Genomic DNA, 16,242 nt, shown 5'->3' with positions numbered 1-16,242 from the left:
ATTGGTAGGTAGATTGGATCACTTCCTTTTGTCATCCACTTGATCCTTTTATCGTCCTCCTCAAGGGTTATCCAATGATGATGGATAAGAAGGAGGTTTTCATTTATCCTTATATTTCTGGAAAGAGGAGCATACTCATTATTCTCATTGAATTTTGGATTGAAATGCTTTGCAATCTTTGTAATGAACCCTCCATTAACAATGTGTTTCATCTCATCATCATCACCGTTCCTAAACTTTGCCCATTTTTCGAGTATCACAAGAGGCGCATTAAAGTGGTACCCACCCCTTCCTTGGATATTGAGATAAGATTCCATGAACACAAGGTCAGGTTCGTTCACTATTGCCGGGTCTCGGCGAGCAAGTAGAGTGCCGGAAAGGAACCGGTAAGTAAGTCTCAAAATAGGATTTTGAATGTAGAAAGCTAGACACTCCTTGATGTACATGAAATCTCGGCCGGTCATAGCCCTCCATAGGGGTGCAACACTATATCCCTTCGGTTTTGATGTCCGGGTAGGCGAGACATCGAGACCAAGCACGTTAGCAAATTCCACTAGAGTCATCATTCTTGAAACACTTTCCAACCTAAATTCTATGCATATTGTTCTATTCAAGGTTGTGATTTTCAAGAAGCTTAAAAATTCAAGCACAAGGGATCGGTAAGTTTGCTCGTGCATGTGGAAAAGGGTAGAGAGACCAAACACTTCAAAAAGAGCTTCCATTTGGTGATAAATCCAAAGTTTCTTTAAAGTTCTATGACATAAAAACTTAGTAGGGAGAATGTTCTTACGAAGAAGCCGGTGGAAAACGAGCCTTTGCACATCATTGACGAATTCAACATTTGAGAAGTCATCAAGCCTTGTAAGATCCACAATTTCTTCATGCTCCCTCCTTAAGGTGTTGATATGGGAGGTAGAAGAGCTTCCCCTTACTCTTGGTCTTCTCCTATCCCTAAAGGAAGATCCCTTTGGTGCCATTCTTTGATTGTTGAGTTGGAATTTTTGATTAAAGTATGAAGATGCTCCTTGTGGATTGAATGTTGCCTTTGAAACCCTAGAAATTTGGGGCTTTTTGATTTTGTGGGATAAAACAGTGTTTGGGATATGCTTTGGAGTCATAAGGAGGTGGGTTTTTATAATACAAGTGGAAGGAAGGGTGATGTGTCACAAATTGTGTGGTGGGGTGTATTAAATTTAGGAAAATTGGGATTGAAGAACGCAGAAAGACGAGCGGACTCGTGCCACAAGACGCTCGGATTCTGTCATTCTGGGACGAGCGGATTCCAAGGAAGACGCTCGGATTCTCTTACAGAGATTTTTGCAAAAATTTTACGCAGTTAAGACGAGCGGATCGAGCCCAAGACGAGCGTCTTTTCTGGAGCAGGACGAGCGTCTTTTCCCAAAGACGGGTGGATTCTATGATAGGAACTTTTCTTAAAATGCACTGGCAAAAAGACGAGCGGATTCATCTTCAGACGCTCGGATTCCAGCAGGACGAGCGGATTCTCAGAAATATGGACGTCTTTGTACAATCTGAGCGGACTCTCTCTTTGGACGCTCGAGTTCCTTGCTGCGGACCTCTTTTGATTTCCTTGATTCCTATAAAAGCTTCCCCACACTTGAAAATTGGTTCCTTCCTTCATTCAAAATTCATTAGTGACCCTCCCTCACTTACTCTCATGGAAAGAATTTATGTTTATGATAAAAGGAATGCAACAAAATTATAAATACAAGTTAGAGGGGTTAGTATATTTACAAGTAGCGGTTTAGGGAGGACTCCACCAAACTCTCCCTTTGATGATTCTTTCAAGGATGAGGAGGCCCGAGGTAGGTGACCTCGACCTCTCCAATAAATGCTCCCTCATAGTATGGCTTCAATATTTGACCATTGACCTTGAACTTACTTCCATATTCCGCCTTGATTTCAAAATCCCCATATTTTCCAACTTCGGTGATCACATCGGGACCCATCCATCTAGAGTTCAACTTTTCCGGAAAGAGTCGATAGCGGGAATTGAATAGAAGGACTTTATCCCCTTTGTGCAAGGCTTTTTGCTTAATCCTCTTGTCATGGATCAATCTTGTCCTTTCCTTGTAGATCTTGGCATTCTCATAAGATTGTAGTCGGAATTCTTCCAACTCTTGAATTTGAATCATCCACTTTTGACCGCTTAATTTGAGATCAAGGTTAAGGGCTCGGATTGCCCAAAAAGCTTTGTACTCCAATTCGATTGGCAAGTGGCATGCTTTTCCATAAACAAGCTTGTAAGGGGAGGCTCCTATGGGAGTCTTATAGGCCGTCCTATAAGCCCAAAGAGCGTCATCAAGCTTTGTGCTCCAATCCTTTCGGGTCTTGTTCACCACTTTCTCAAGAATTTGCTTGATCTCTCTATTCAAAACTTCAACTTGACCGCTTGTTTGAGGATGGTATCCCAAGCCGGTTCTATGTTGAACACCATACTTGGTCAAAAGGGATGCGAGTTTCTTTTCATGAAAATGCGTTCCTCCATCACTTATGATTGCTCTAGGAACTCCAAATCTTGGGAATATTATTTTCTTGAAGAGCTTAGTGACCGTTTTGGCATCATCGTTTGGGGTGGCAATTGCCTCCACCCACTTTGAGACGTAGTCTATGGCCACAAGGATATACTTATTCCCATTGGATGTCACGAACGGGCCTTGGTAGTCGATCCCCCAAACATCGAAGATCTCCACCTCTAGTATGCCTCTTTGTGGCATTTCATTCCTCCACGAAATATTCCCCGTTCTTTGACAAGCATCACAATGATTGATGAATTCCCTTGTGTCTTGAAACATTGTAGGCCAATAGAAGCCCGATTGAAGAATTTTTGCAATGGTTCTCCTTGCTCCATGGTGCCCACCGTAGGGTGATGAGTGGCATCCTTCCAAGATTCCTTGGACTTCATATTGAGGGATGCATCTCCAGTAGAGCCCATCACTACACTCTTTGTAGAGGTTTGGGTTATCCCAAAAGTACCTCTTTACTTCGAATAAGAACCTCTTCCTTTGGTTGTAGTTCAAATTTGGAGGGAGTACTCTTCCTACGATATAGTTGGCATAATCGGCAAACCATGGGGTGATGTGCCTTTCAAGTTGTGTTTGAATAGCCATCAAGATATCGTCGGGAAATGAGTCATTGATCGGCGTTTCTCCTTGTTCATCATGAAACCGGATCCTTGACAAGTGATCCGCCACTACATTTTCGGCTCCTTTCTTGTCTCTTATTTCCAAGTCAAATTCTTGAAGAAGCAAAATCCAACTCAACAACCTTGGTTTTGCCTCCTTATTTATCAAGAGATGTCGGAGAGCACGGTGATCCGAAAAGACAATTACTTTGGATGCAAGTAAGTAGGAACGGAATTTGTGCAAAGCATAGACAATAGCAAGAAGTTCTTTCTCAGTGGTGTCATAGTTCACTTGGGAGGGATCAAGAGTCTTGCTTATATAATAGATGGCATGAAGAGCTCTTCCTACCCGTTGGCCAAGAACCGCCCCAACGGCGTAGTTACTAGCATCACACATAATTTCGAACGGTAGTTCCCAATTTGGAGGTTGAATGATCGGTGCCGAGATTAGTGCTTCATTGATTATATTAAAGGCTTCAACACACTCATCAGTGAAATGGAATTGGGTATCTTTAAGTAAGAGTTGAGTGAGGGGTTTCGCTATTTTTGAATAATCTTTTATGAAACGGCGATAGAAACCCGCGTGACCGAGAAAACTTCTCACCCCTCTAACATTCACGGGAGGCGGGAGTTTTTCTATCACCTCAACCTTAGCTTTATCGACCTCGATGCCCTTTTCCGAGATTAAATGACCCAAAACAATTCCTTCATTGACCATGAAGTGACACTTTTCCCAATTTAAAACAAGACTAACATCTTCACATTTTTGCAATACAAGAGAAAGATTATGCAAACATGAGTCAAAGTCCCTTCCATAAACGCTAAAATCATCCATAAAAACTTCCATTATGGTCTCTAGGTAGTCGGAGAAGACACTCATCATGCATCTTTGGAAAGTGGCGGGGGCGTTACATAAGCCAAAAGGCATCCGCCAATATGCAAAAGTACCATAAGGACATGTTAAGGTGGTCTTATGTTGGTCATCCGGGTGTATAGGGATTTGAAAGAATCCCGAATACCCGTCAAGGTAACAAAAGAATTTTTTGGAGGCTAACCTCTCAAGCATTTGGTCAATGAATGGTAGGGGGAAATGATCCTTTCTTGTTGCGGAATTCAATTTTCGATAGTCAATGCACATACGCCAACCGGTGATCTTCCTTGTGGGTATTAACTCATTCTTTTTGTTTGTCACCACCGTGGTACCTCCTTTCTTAGGTACCACTTGAACGGGGCTAACCCACAAAGAATCCGATATGGGATATATGATTCCCGCATCAAGTAATTTCATAACCTCTCCTTTGACAACTTCTTGCATGTGGGGGTTTAATCTTCTTTGAGGTTGAATGGTAGGTCTATGGTCCTCCTCTAGATGAATTCTATGCATGCAAAAGTTGGGACTTATCCCCTAAAGGTCATCTAGACTATAACCTGTAGCCTTTTCATGTTGTTTCAACACATCAAGCAATTTTCCCAATTGGTTTTCATCAAGTCTATCATTAACAATCACGAGTTTGGTCTTTGATTCATCAAGGTAAGCATATTTCAAATTTGGGGGAAGGGGTTTTAAAGTAGGGGTTTGTACCTCACTTTCCTCCTTTGAAGGTTCATTGAGAATTTGCTCCATCTCCATTAGACATTCCATTCTCATGGCATATTCCACTTGTTCTTCATTCTCATCAATCTCATCACACTCGAATTCCATGACGAATTCCTCTTGTTCTTGAGCTTGTAAGATGTCTTCTAGGATGGATTGCTCATCTTTTATAGGTTGACATGCTTCCACAAGGATGTTATGTATTAATTCGGATTGTGCATGAGTGTGGTCATGGGCCACGTCTCGGTCTGTGGATTTGGGGCCACCTACCGGTCCGTAGTCACGGGCTACCTGCACGCCAGTCCGATCGGTGGACATGCAGCGGTCTTTTGAAAGCCACGCTCGGCGGCGTAAAAATGCCTTCGACCGGATCGTTTTAGATCGGTCGATTTCGTCTCGGTAAGGGTCCCGAAACGATTAGAGATGTTCGGAGTCGCCACCAAGCATTTGTGGGATGCCTGGAACCCGTTCGAATTCCACTTTATACCTCGGTCAAATCGAAGCACAAAGCAGCGTTTTGACATAGGTACTAAAGATAAGGAAATCGTCCCTCTTTAGCATCCTATCTCTAGAATGACTCTCGTACGCCCTGGATAAGGTCGTCCACTATCCAAAGTTTCTGAGTAAGAGGTGAAGGTACGTATTGGGAAGCCCTTTAATCAGACACCTAATCCCGCCCGCATTTAGCGGCCTCTACTGATCGATCTTGGTTGGTTGAATACAAAAGTTGATAAAACGGTTTAAATGCATGAATGCGCATCCAATGTTTTAAACCTAACATATGAGCTTTATAAGTCGGTTGATTTAATCCAAATATCAAGTATAAGATGTCGAGTTGGATTAATGATTGATTTGCATGCAAGACAGAAATTAAACATCCATTTACCGCATTAGGTTTAGGGTGCATAACATGATCCATTTGTCTTAGTAAGGCATTTTGCAAATATGGTTTGAATAATTGAATAGTCGTCTGATCCGTCCTATATCCGAGTTAACCGGAGTCGGGATCGTCCTAGACTAATGCTGGAAGGGAACAGGCCCTGTACCAGACGGCTATAAGAGGTGCGAACCAGCCGGAAGTGTAAGGGGCCTCCCTCTGGTTTTGAAAATGAGAAAGAAAAAGCCTGCTTGAGGCGCGGGTTAGCCAACGGCTGTATGCCGTGTTCTGACTGTTTAAAAAACATTATAAAACGTGTTGAAAATGGGTATTTGAACCCGATTTGTTTTGAAAGGGTCGTTTTAGACCGCATTTGTTGATTTGAAGAACTAGACTCGAATAATCATCATTATTTGATAATACTCGGTGTCGGGCTCGGTTTTGACAAGCTTGACATGAATAGTTTTGAAAATGATTATGGACTAATTGTTTTAAGTCCATTTTGAATGTAATTAGTCGATACTCGTCATCGTACCCGGGTTAAAATCCGGCATGGTATGTAGAACCAAGGATGATTTCGTGTTGGTGACTAATATGTTTGTTTGAAAAGTGTAAAGAAAATGAAATAAAAGGTTTTAAAATACCTTTTAAATGTCATTAACCAAATATTATCACCGAAACACGGATTTAACCGTCATGGTATGAAGAACCAAGGGTGAAAAATGCTTCATGGTTAAAACATGTGAAATGAAACAAAAAGGTTTGAAAATACTTGAAATGGTGAAAACCGATTACAAATATGAAAGTTGATTAAGGGAAATGACGAGAACAAACACGGTTGATCTTTGGTCTGAGTACCCCATTTAGGCGCGAGCCATTTGGCGACCTAAGGGGCTTCTGCCTCAGACCAAAAATCGGTTTTGGCTCGTTTATTCCATGTTTTGGTTCATGTTATGCATGTTTTAGCATGTTAAAGTCATGAAACAAATAAAAACATAATAAAAGAGGATTTTTACACCCTCATACTTACATGTTTGGTTATTGTGAGTGACCGACGTAAATGTAATAACTCGTTTGATCGGAAAAAACTCGGTTTAAAACCGTTTTGGTAAGTAAAAGAGTGTTTTAAAAGTTTAGTGATGGTGTAGTGGTCAAAGTGGTCGGACAAGTGGTTTAATGCACGATGACGGTACCAAACAATGTGTAAGGCTCGTATTTACGATCGGTAGGTCGTAAATACACGTCGGATTGTGACTTAAGAAGTCGAGTCGAGAATTTTAATGCAGAAAAGAGGGGGCGGACACGCGCGTAAGTCTCAAATGGGTGGCATTTGAGGGGTATTTATAGGAGAATGAGTGGTTGTGTGAGTTTTGAGCGACGTGGCCACCTGGGCTGCTCAAAGAGGCGTGAGCCAAATCGCGGCACTTCGAGTTGTGTTGTCACTATCACAACAAACGCAATCATGATTTGTTCTATCCTAGGTTTTGTAGTCACATGTTTGGTACTTGACCAACATGAATCCGGGAAAACTTAAGGTAGAAGGCTTGAGATATTTTTGGTTTTTGTGTTTGACTCGGTTTGACTCGTTGTTGGAGTCGGGATTTTGAATTTTCGAGTCGGTTTTTGGTCCGGTATCGGTTTTGACTCTAGTTAGTGTCATCGCGACCCCGTCGTCGTGCATTAAACACTCCAGGTATTTTTGAAATATTTTGAAATGTTTTGTTTTCGAAATCGGTTTAAGTTTTCCGACGTAAAGTTGTACACAAACTGTCGATCAAACGCTGCGATCCCAAAACATGTTGTAGTCCGATAATCATCGGGTGTTTGTTGGAGTCTCGGCAGATCCGGGTATCTCTGAGCCCCCACTTTGACCGAGGCTTGGACGGGCGAAAGTCAAAGTAGAGTCCCCAGTCAATCGAAGATTACAACCTGAAGACCCAAGCGACGTCGAGGCGGCTCGAAAGGATTCGGGCCAAGGACCCGCCGTCGGGAAGGGCGACGCCAAGGCGACTCGAGGGTACGAGTCAAGGACTTGTCGTCGGGAACATTTTAGAGTCTGTCGACTGTCCGTGCGGGTCGTTTAAAGTCCGTTAGACTACGTGCAAAGGCTCGCCAGCCATAGGAAGGAGTCATACCTGAGGCATCTTCGGATGTGTCCTTGCATGGTTGCGGATAAATGCTCGCCAGCTGCGGTGCGTATGTGAGGAGGGCTCGCCAGCCGCGGTGCGTTGTAAGGCTTGCCAGCCGAGACAAGGAAATGTACCCGAGGCATCTTCGGGATGTGTCCTTGGAAGGGTTGCAGACAAATGCTCGCCAGCTGCGGTGCGTTGTAAGGCTCGCCAGCCGCAGTGCGTTGTAAGGCTCGCCAGCCGAGACAAGGAAATGTACCCGACGCATCTTCGGGATGTGTCCTTGGAAGGGTTGCGGACAAATGCTCGCCAGCTGCGGTGCGTTGTAAGGCTCGCCAGCCGCGGTGCATTGTAAGGCTCGCCAGCCGAGACAAGGAAATGTACCCGAGGCATCATCGGGATGTGTCCTTGGAAGGGTTGCGGACAAATGCTCGCCAGCTGCGGTGCGTTGTAAGGCTCGCCAGCCGCGTCAAATGGGCTTGTTTCGAAAGTAGCGAACTCATGATGTCAATGTGGAAATAGTGAGCTTGGATTCTCACTATCACTGTTTTTCTGGAATGAGTGGGTTCTGCGAGGAAGCCCCCTGCTGGAATAGTGAGTTTGGAATTTTCACCATTCGGTTTTGAATTTGTGGTGGCGGTTTTGATCGCCGTTTGTCTTAATTTTGAAGGGAAATAGCAAATTTTAAGTCTGCTATTACGTTTGAAGTGACGGTTTATATGCCGCCGTTGACATTTTGAGAGAAATAGTGACTTTTGAATCTTCACTATTGATTGAAGTGACGGTTTATTTGCCGCCGTTGACATTTGAAAGAAATAGTGAATTTGGAATTTTCACTATTGATTGAAGTGACGGTTTATTTGCCGCCGTTGACATTTGAATTTTGGGGAAATAGCGGTTTTTGAGTTTTCGCTGTTATTTTGAAATTGGCGGTGTTGATCGCCGCTTGTTTGAAAATAGCGAGTTTTAAATTTTCACTATTTGTCTTGTTTGGGTTCGAGGAAATGACGATATTGAATATCGTCAACGAAAATTTTGGAATTTGTTGTGGAAAATTGGGCCAAAACCCAAATTTCGCTGAAAAAGAAGAGGGGAGGCCTGGTTTAGGCGCGAGCCACTTGGCGAGGCAAGCCGGCTTCCCTATTTCTTGTTAAAAAGACGCGAGGTTGAGTTGCGGATGAATATTCATCTTCAACCTCGAAATTTCGCCAATAATCGCCATTTAAGGACCTTCAATCTTGCTTTCATCCGTGCCTTTGCCAACAAATGTCATCTCAAGGTAAATATTTCCTCTTGAATCCTTTCAAATTTGTTGATTGTTAGCTAGATTGCATTAGAGCGGATTTTGCCCTAAAAATCGAATTGGGCGTTTTTGATTGAACCAATTTCGAGTGAAATTGATGTTTGCATTAGGTTAGAAACCTGCTTAGGAGTGTAAGGGTGCTTTTAGTTTGCATTTTGGTCCCCGTTCCCGCTCCCTATGCTCGAAAAACGTGATTGAGGCGAGAAACCGTCTCATTTCATAATGCCAACTTTATTTGCTTGGGTAGCGGGTCCCACTAGGTTGCATTGTAGTTCGGGAAACCTGTATTTGCCATTTAAGGACCTTCGTTGGATGTTTGTGGGCAAAAATGGGTTTTTGCCTTTTGCGACGGTCTTACGTCTGACAGAATAAGCGCTTGTTTGGGCTTGAATTGAGTCAGTCTGCCTTGAAATGGACCTTATTGGTATTTTAGGTCACCTTGGGGCATGATGAAATCACGTTTGCCTTTTGCGGTCGTTTTTGAATTTTTGACCGGCTTGGGCTCAAATTAGCGTGTGAATTGCCTTTTTGAACCGTAGAAAAATCCCCATTGTGTCGGGAATGTATTTTTGGGTTGTTGGCAGACCTTATATGGGTCTTGAAAAGCCATTTTTGTGGTTTTGACTCGTCTTTTTCTTGAAAAGAGGGGCGAGTCGTTTTTGTGTTGTTTTTTTTTTTGTGAAAGGTTTGGGGGCGGGATTGCCCCGTGTTTTGCATTGCAGGTTGTGTTTTGTTGTTTTTGGATTTGTCCATTTCACGTCGTCGTAATGCCGAAATTTCGGCTGACGTTTTTTGTTGTTGTTGTTTTTTTTTTTTACAGGGTATCGTTTGGGACCGATGGGGTCCGCTGTTGAGGCTTTGGAGGAGGAAGTCGATCCCGGAGGGGGAGATTCGACTGTTTTTTGTTACAGGCTTGGTTGTGTTTCTCCCTGGCGGCCTTTGTCCGGCCGACGATCGGGTATCGATCGTTGGTCGTTGTCTGTAGAGATTCGGATAGGCGGCCAATATGGCTGGTTTGTCCTTTTCGTCGTGGCTCATGGATAGGATGACTGATGATTGGGGGTCAGTACGAGTGTGTTATCCCCTGTTGTTGACCTTGATCGCAGTTGAGTTCAGCTGAGTGGGGTCCAACATCGGGGTAGCATGCGAAGCTACGGTCCCCGATTGTCGCATCGTCCGAAATCTGCAAGACATTGTCTTCTTTTTTGTAATGGAGCGGGAGTGAGAGGTTATCGTTATGGTAACCTCCTCTGCTTTCACTGTTGCTCCTCTGTTTCCCCTGTTGCTCCCTTTCCTTTCTGTTTGAGAGGATAGAGATGCTTAGTACGGTAGGTGGCGAGATATTTGATTCGTTGTCTTAGGCCGGTGTCTGTATGATAGACGTTTGTTTTAGGCCAGTGTCTGTATGATAGACGTTTGTTTTAGGCCAGTGTCTGTATGATAGACGTTTGTTGATGTATTTTGCGTAAGGCGGTTTGTATATATGTGTTTTTGGATTATGGTTTGTTTTGTGATTTTAGCTTTTTTTTGTGTTGTGTTTCGGAGGAGCGTTGTTGGCTGTCGACTCTCCTTTTGCTTTGCACCAGTTCCTGCATCGTTAGTGTAGAAAACAGGCAACAGATAGCATATACGCATAAACGTAAATACGTAAAAGCATTTGATCACGTAAAGCATTTGTTTGAAAAATCAAAATTAACCAAGATGACTTGAAGTTAAAATTGAAATTTTGAAAATTCCGTGACAAAATGTCGCGTTAGGAATTCAAAAGGAATTGATTGAAAATTTGAGCAATTAACTCGTGTCGTGAATTAAATTGCATCGAAATTTTTGAAAATTGACTCGAAAAAATTCAAACTCAAACCGTCAGGAAAGAATTTCGGAAAAGGATTTTTTGCGAGTACATTTGGCTTTTGAGGTCAAGACTCGAATTTGTGAGTGCTTGAGTTTTGGAGGAAAACTGATGTCGTGTTATCAATTTTCGAATTTTGGTTTTTGGATTGCGAAAAACGCGAAAAAAAATTCGGAATTTCGACTGACATGGAAACGATCCGTCGCGGATCGGGGCGACTAGCCCTTCCCCCTTTAAAAAAAGAAAGAAAAACCCGTATGTTTAAAGCTGCGTCATGGAAACCGTGTCGGATTTCGTAAAACGCGAAAACAAAGAAATGTGAGTGTGAAGAAACACAAAATTTCCCGGATCATCCCGAAGAGGCGCGAGGCTTCTGGCGAGAGTTTTGAGGTGTCAGGAGAAAACACATGTTGAAAGAGACAAGTCAACAGCGAGAATCCTGGGGAAACCTCAAAGAGGCGCGAGCTGCTTGGCGATGGAAGCCGGCTCTCCTCTTTTTCTGAAAAATGTGCTGATCATTTTTGTATAAATAGGGACGTTTGCGCTTCATCGTTTCAGCATCCGAAACACAAAAACATCTCTACAAAACCTCCTCTTCTTCAACAAAAATATTTCATGGATGCTTTTGAGAACGCCTTGCGACAATGGTGCCGGGATTTGTCGCCTCCCGAGAAGTATCAACTCGATTGCATGGGAGTTGGTCAATTGTTGGTGCTTCGCCAAGTCAAGGTACAACCTTCGTTTCTTGAAGCATGCTCTCGGTTTTGGGATTCAAAACATCATGTTTTCGTTTTCCCGAAAGGCGAGATTTGTCCTCTCGCCGAAGAAGTTGGAGTCATTGGTGGGTGGTCGGGTTGTGCTCCGGTGCTTCCTCCGACTCGGTTGTGCTACAAGGAGAAATTTCGTTCCATGTTGGGCTTATCAACAAGCCAAGTCAACTTCCTCCTTGCTCCACATGGTGTGGATATGTTGGCTCTTATCAACATCTTCTCGAACCGATTAGATGCTAATGTCTCGGAGGTGGCTAGGAGAAGGGTTCTTGCATTTTGCCTTGTCCATGTGTACCTCTTTGTTGATGTCTTGAAGAAGGAGGGGCCAAGATGTCATGGTAGCATGACCCTTATCCATGTGATTGAGCAAATGGAGCATGGTAGAGATCCATCATGGTTGGTGCTCGGAGAGATTATCCAAGCTTTGGACAAGGAAGGCTCTTGTGGAGAAGCTCCCTATTTTGGATCGCCAAGGATCCTCCAAGTGTGGCTATTGGAGAGGCTAAGGTATGTAGAGCCTCCGGTTAATCCTTCTTCTTACTCCTTCCGTCACCTTACTATGAGGAAGAAGTTGTACCCGGATAGTTTTGCTTCCACCATGGCCTATTGGGCCGCAAGATTGGCGGAGGAGGGTCCTCATATCCGTTGGGTGGTGCCGTGGTGGCACTTGAGGTCCTTCATGGGGTTGCCCGCTTCGGGTGCTAGTCCTCGTTCTTTGATGGTGGTGGGCTTGAAGGTTGTTTCCTTCATTTTTCCCGAAAGGCTCATGAGGCAAATGGGGCGTCAACAAAAGGTGCCCGCTCAAGATACTCTTGTCCAAGAGAATGTTTTCCGAAATTCCGAGTTCGTGGAATTCTTCGAAAGGTGGTGGGCCACTCGGCCGCTTTGGGAGGTGCCAAAGCCCGTTGCCACGACATGGGTGACTTCCGCTTATGTCAAGTGGTCACGTGCTCCGTCCTTGGAAGAGAGATCCAAATTCCGTAAGGACGAGGTTGTTGACTTGAAGTATCGAGAGGTTGGCAAGGCCAACCGTGCCTTCTTTGAAGAATATGTTTAGAGAGCTACTCCCGATGTGATGAGACCACCGAAGAGGAGGAACTCCGGCCCCAAGAGTATGGTGGGCCGTGCATTGGCTCGTCTTGGGTCGAACATGGGGTCTTGTGCTAGACCGGAGGCCGTCGCCGTCTTAGATCCATTGAGGATCCGTTCCGAGGAAGAAGTCCATGCTAGGCGGGCCAACAAGAAGAACAAGGGGAAGATGTACCCCGAGGGAAAAGGCAAGGGTAGAATGGAAGAGTGAAGACCTCCATTACCCACTTTATTATTATGTTGTATTATTGTTGTAGGTTTTTATTATGTTGTACTAGCTAGTTGTTGTGTGTTTTGTGCTAGTTTTACTATGTGAGGTGTGTTAGTTGACACCTTAGCTTTGACAAGTTGTAGACTCGTCGAGCTTTATTTATTGTTGAAATTGTAATCCCTCCCATTATTAATTAAATAAGAGGATTGCCCATGTCGAAAATTGTGAACGCTTGTTTCTTCCATCCGTTTTGTAAAGGCAATTCGATTTGAATTGTCCTAAACAATTGCACTTGGCAAAGTGGTATTTTGTGGAAAGGGAGAAAGGCTCATTTTTGGTATTTTTGTGGGGAAAGGGAATGGTTTTCCCTTCCGTTTTTTGATAGGGTTTTTTTTTTATTGTGGGAATGGTTGTATCCTCCTTGTGTAAGGAAGGATTGCCTACGTATCCACCTAAAGAGGTGAAATCAAACCATGATCGTAGTTCGGAATGTTTTGTGAATTTGAATTGGGTTTTGTGGTTGTATCCCTCAAGCATAAGAGGGACTGCCTACGTATTCACCTGAAGAGGTGAAATCAAACCATGCCCGTAGTTCAGGGGTTTGGTTTTTGTAGTGCAAATGGAAGTTGCCTTTGATGGATCAAAGGACATTCGAAACGGGCAAGGTGCCGCAGCTTAGACTCGATAAAACATGCAATTTCAAATCAGAACGCATTGAGGAACTTGACTTGAAAAGGGTTGAGGTCGATGCTAGTTGCAAAACTAGGCTAGGTTGTTGATTGATAGGGTTCAAGGGTAGTATTTCTTGAGTTGGTCTAGGTTGGTCGGGTTTGTAAAGTCCTTCCCATCTAGGTCACTCAGTCTCACTGCGCCCCCCGAAAGTATTTTCTTGACTAGGTATGGCCCGGCCCAGTTGGGTTTGAATTTTCCCCTCGGATCGACGGGTAATGGTGCTCGAACTGACTTGAGGACCAAGTCGCCCTCCTGGATGTTTCTGGGTTTGACCTTCTTGTTGAATGCCCGTTGTATACGTCTTTAGTATAGCTGGACGTTGTGTAAGGCGTTGAGCCGCCGTTCATCTAGAAGAGTGAGTTGCTCGTACCTTCGACGGGTCCATTCCGCCTCAGGGACCTGACTTTCCAATAGGATGCGTAGAGAAGGGACCTCTTGTAGGGTAATATCCGTATAAAACCCATAATTTGAAGGATTATAACGCAAATTTAATACGTGATTTATAGTCATAAACGAAAACAACAATGAAACGATAAAGATAAGAATTAACCTTCGGTCCTAGTGCAAATTGGCAATGAGAGATCAAAGTAGATCTCCTCCTAAATGATGCACCCAAGATCGTCTGAGAAATGCCCTTGTGCTAGAATGAATCCTCTAATTGCCTTGCAATATTGAGAGGATTATTTTGTGAGTTTTTCTTTAGATGAGAGATCTAGGTTTAGAGAGGAAAAGTGTCTCTCAAAACCCTAAAATTTTTATCAAAATGAATTAGGTCACAAAAGAGAGGAGAACCTCTCTTTTGTTCTCTCTCAACCGGCCGGCCATGGGCTCTCTTTGGAAGTGGGCTTCCACTTCCTTTTAGTTTTAGCTCATGGTCCGGTTCGCAAATTGCTAAAACGTATACGACGGGTTTTCTAATTATAAATTGTCATCGGTTATCGGTAATTAAAGCATCAACTAATAATACGGGTTAGTTGAATTATTAATACATGTCCGACAAAGACAATATTGTATAATTAATTTATTCAATATACGTTAATCAAATATAAATCGTTTATATTCAATTTTACGAATTAATTGCTTAATTCGCCTTAGCCGTTATTATTTAATCCGTATTAAATAAAATATCTCAACATCACATTTTGACTAATTACTAGTCAAATAACTCGGACTAACTGGTTAGTCAATTTTTGGCATCTACATGACTGTATTTTCATACCGTCACATCTCTCAAACGTATCCTATAGGTGTGACTTTTAGGGACCAGTTGATCACCGCCATCTGTATGACAATAACGTCAAACTTATCTAGCAAGCCAACCGTTATTGATAAACGTGGACCAACTGATTATGATACAAAAGTATACCCTTTGATCCTTTTAGAGATTTATAAGTCCTTGCACTAACTGTAAAGGACACCAGCCCCAACAAGCTCCCACTTGTCCGTACAAGTGTATGTGCAATGACGTTATCCGTACTAACTGGAGGACACCACCTCCAACAAACTCCCACTTGTCCGTACAAGTGTATGTGCGATAACCGATTCTCATATTCATTTAAAATTTCTCCCACTCAATGTAAAACAATTTGCAGATCCGGATCCGCAAAGGTCGTATTTTACAATCGATCTGGATCTAGAGTGGTTTCCCGAGAGAGAGTAACTTAAGCGATAAAACGAATCCGTATCCGAGCATGGCCATGCATTTCGATTCTGACTCCTCGAGTGGCCCCGAGAAATATCGAGTACCTGATAAAGGCTGAATATTTCCTTCAACTCGAACTCCTTCCGATCTAAGCACAGCATGAAATGACCCAGAAAAAATCTACTTGGCCCCCTGTTACGTATGACCGTGAGAAAGAAACCAAAGTCACCCAAAATCTGCCTTAGTCTCAAGAGACAGTCGATAGTCAAAAGAATCGACTCTTAGGATCACCATGGAGGTCCTATCCACGACCGGGCACCGAATGTTATAAAACATTTAGGACTCCACGTCGATGTCACAATTGTGTCCTACGAGATATCCGTATAACTCGCCTCTGCGATTGGTCAGTCAATCGGTTGACTTATGGCTCGTTGAACCCACCATCAACCAACGTCACAAAATAATTGCCAGAGTTATCAGCTCATGTGGGCAATTAAGGACTGAAAAATATAATGTTTGTTCAATTCACTTTGTGGTGTTCAAAATTTGTCGTACAAATTCACATGAAAAACAAAATATATAAAATATCAAAACGATGATGTCGTATAGAGTACAAAAGAGAATGAATCTAATCCATAAAAGAGTACTACAACTTAGGAACACGTTTAATTCCCATGGAATTAACATGCCCTTCATGCTTATCTTGTCGTAATGGTTTAGTGAGAGGATCTGCTATGTTATCATCTGTAGCAATCTTTTCTATCACTACTTCCTTTTGCTCCACGTAATCTCGGATTAGATGAGCTTTCCGTTGTACATGTCTAGACTTGTTGCTAGACTTTGGCTCCTTAGCTTGGAAGATGGCACCTCTATTGTCGCAATAGATGGTGATCGGGTAATT

This window comes from Silene latifolia, chromosome 1 (assembly GCF_048544455.1).
Source record: "Silene latifolia isolate original U9 population chromosome 1, ASM4854445v1, whole genome shotgun sequence".
In the NCBI taxonomy this organism is placed as follows: Eukaryota; Viridiplantae; Streptophyta; class Magnoliopsida; order Caryophyllales; family Caryophyllaceae; genus Silene; species Silene latifolia.
The sequence above is the reverse complement of the archived record's forward strand: the minus strand, read 5'-3'. Positions refer to the sequence as shown.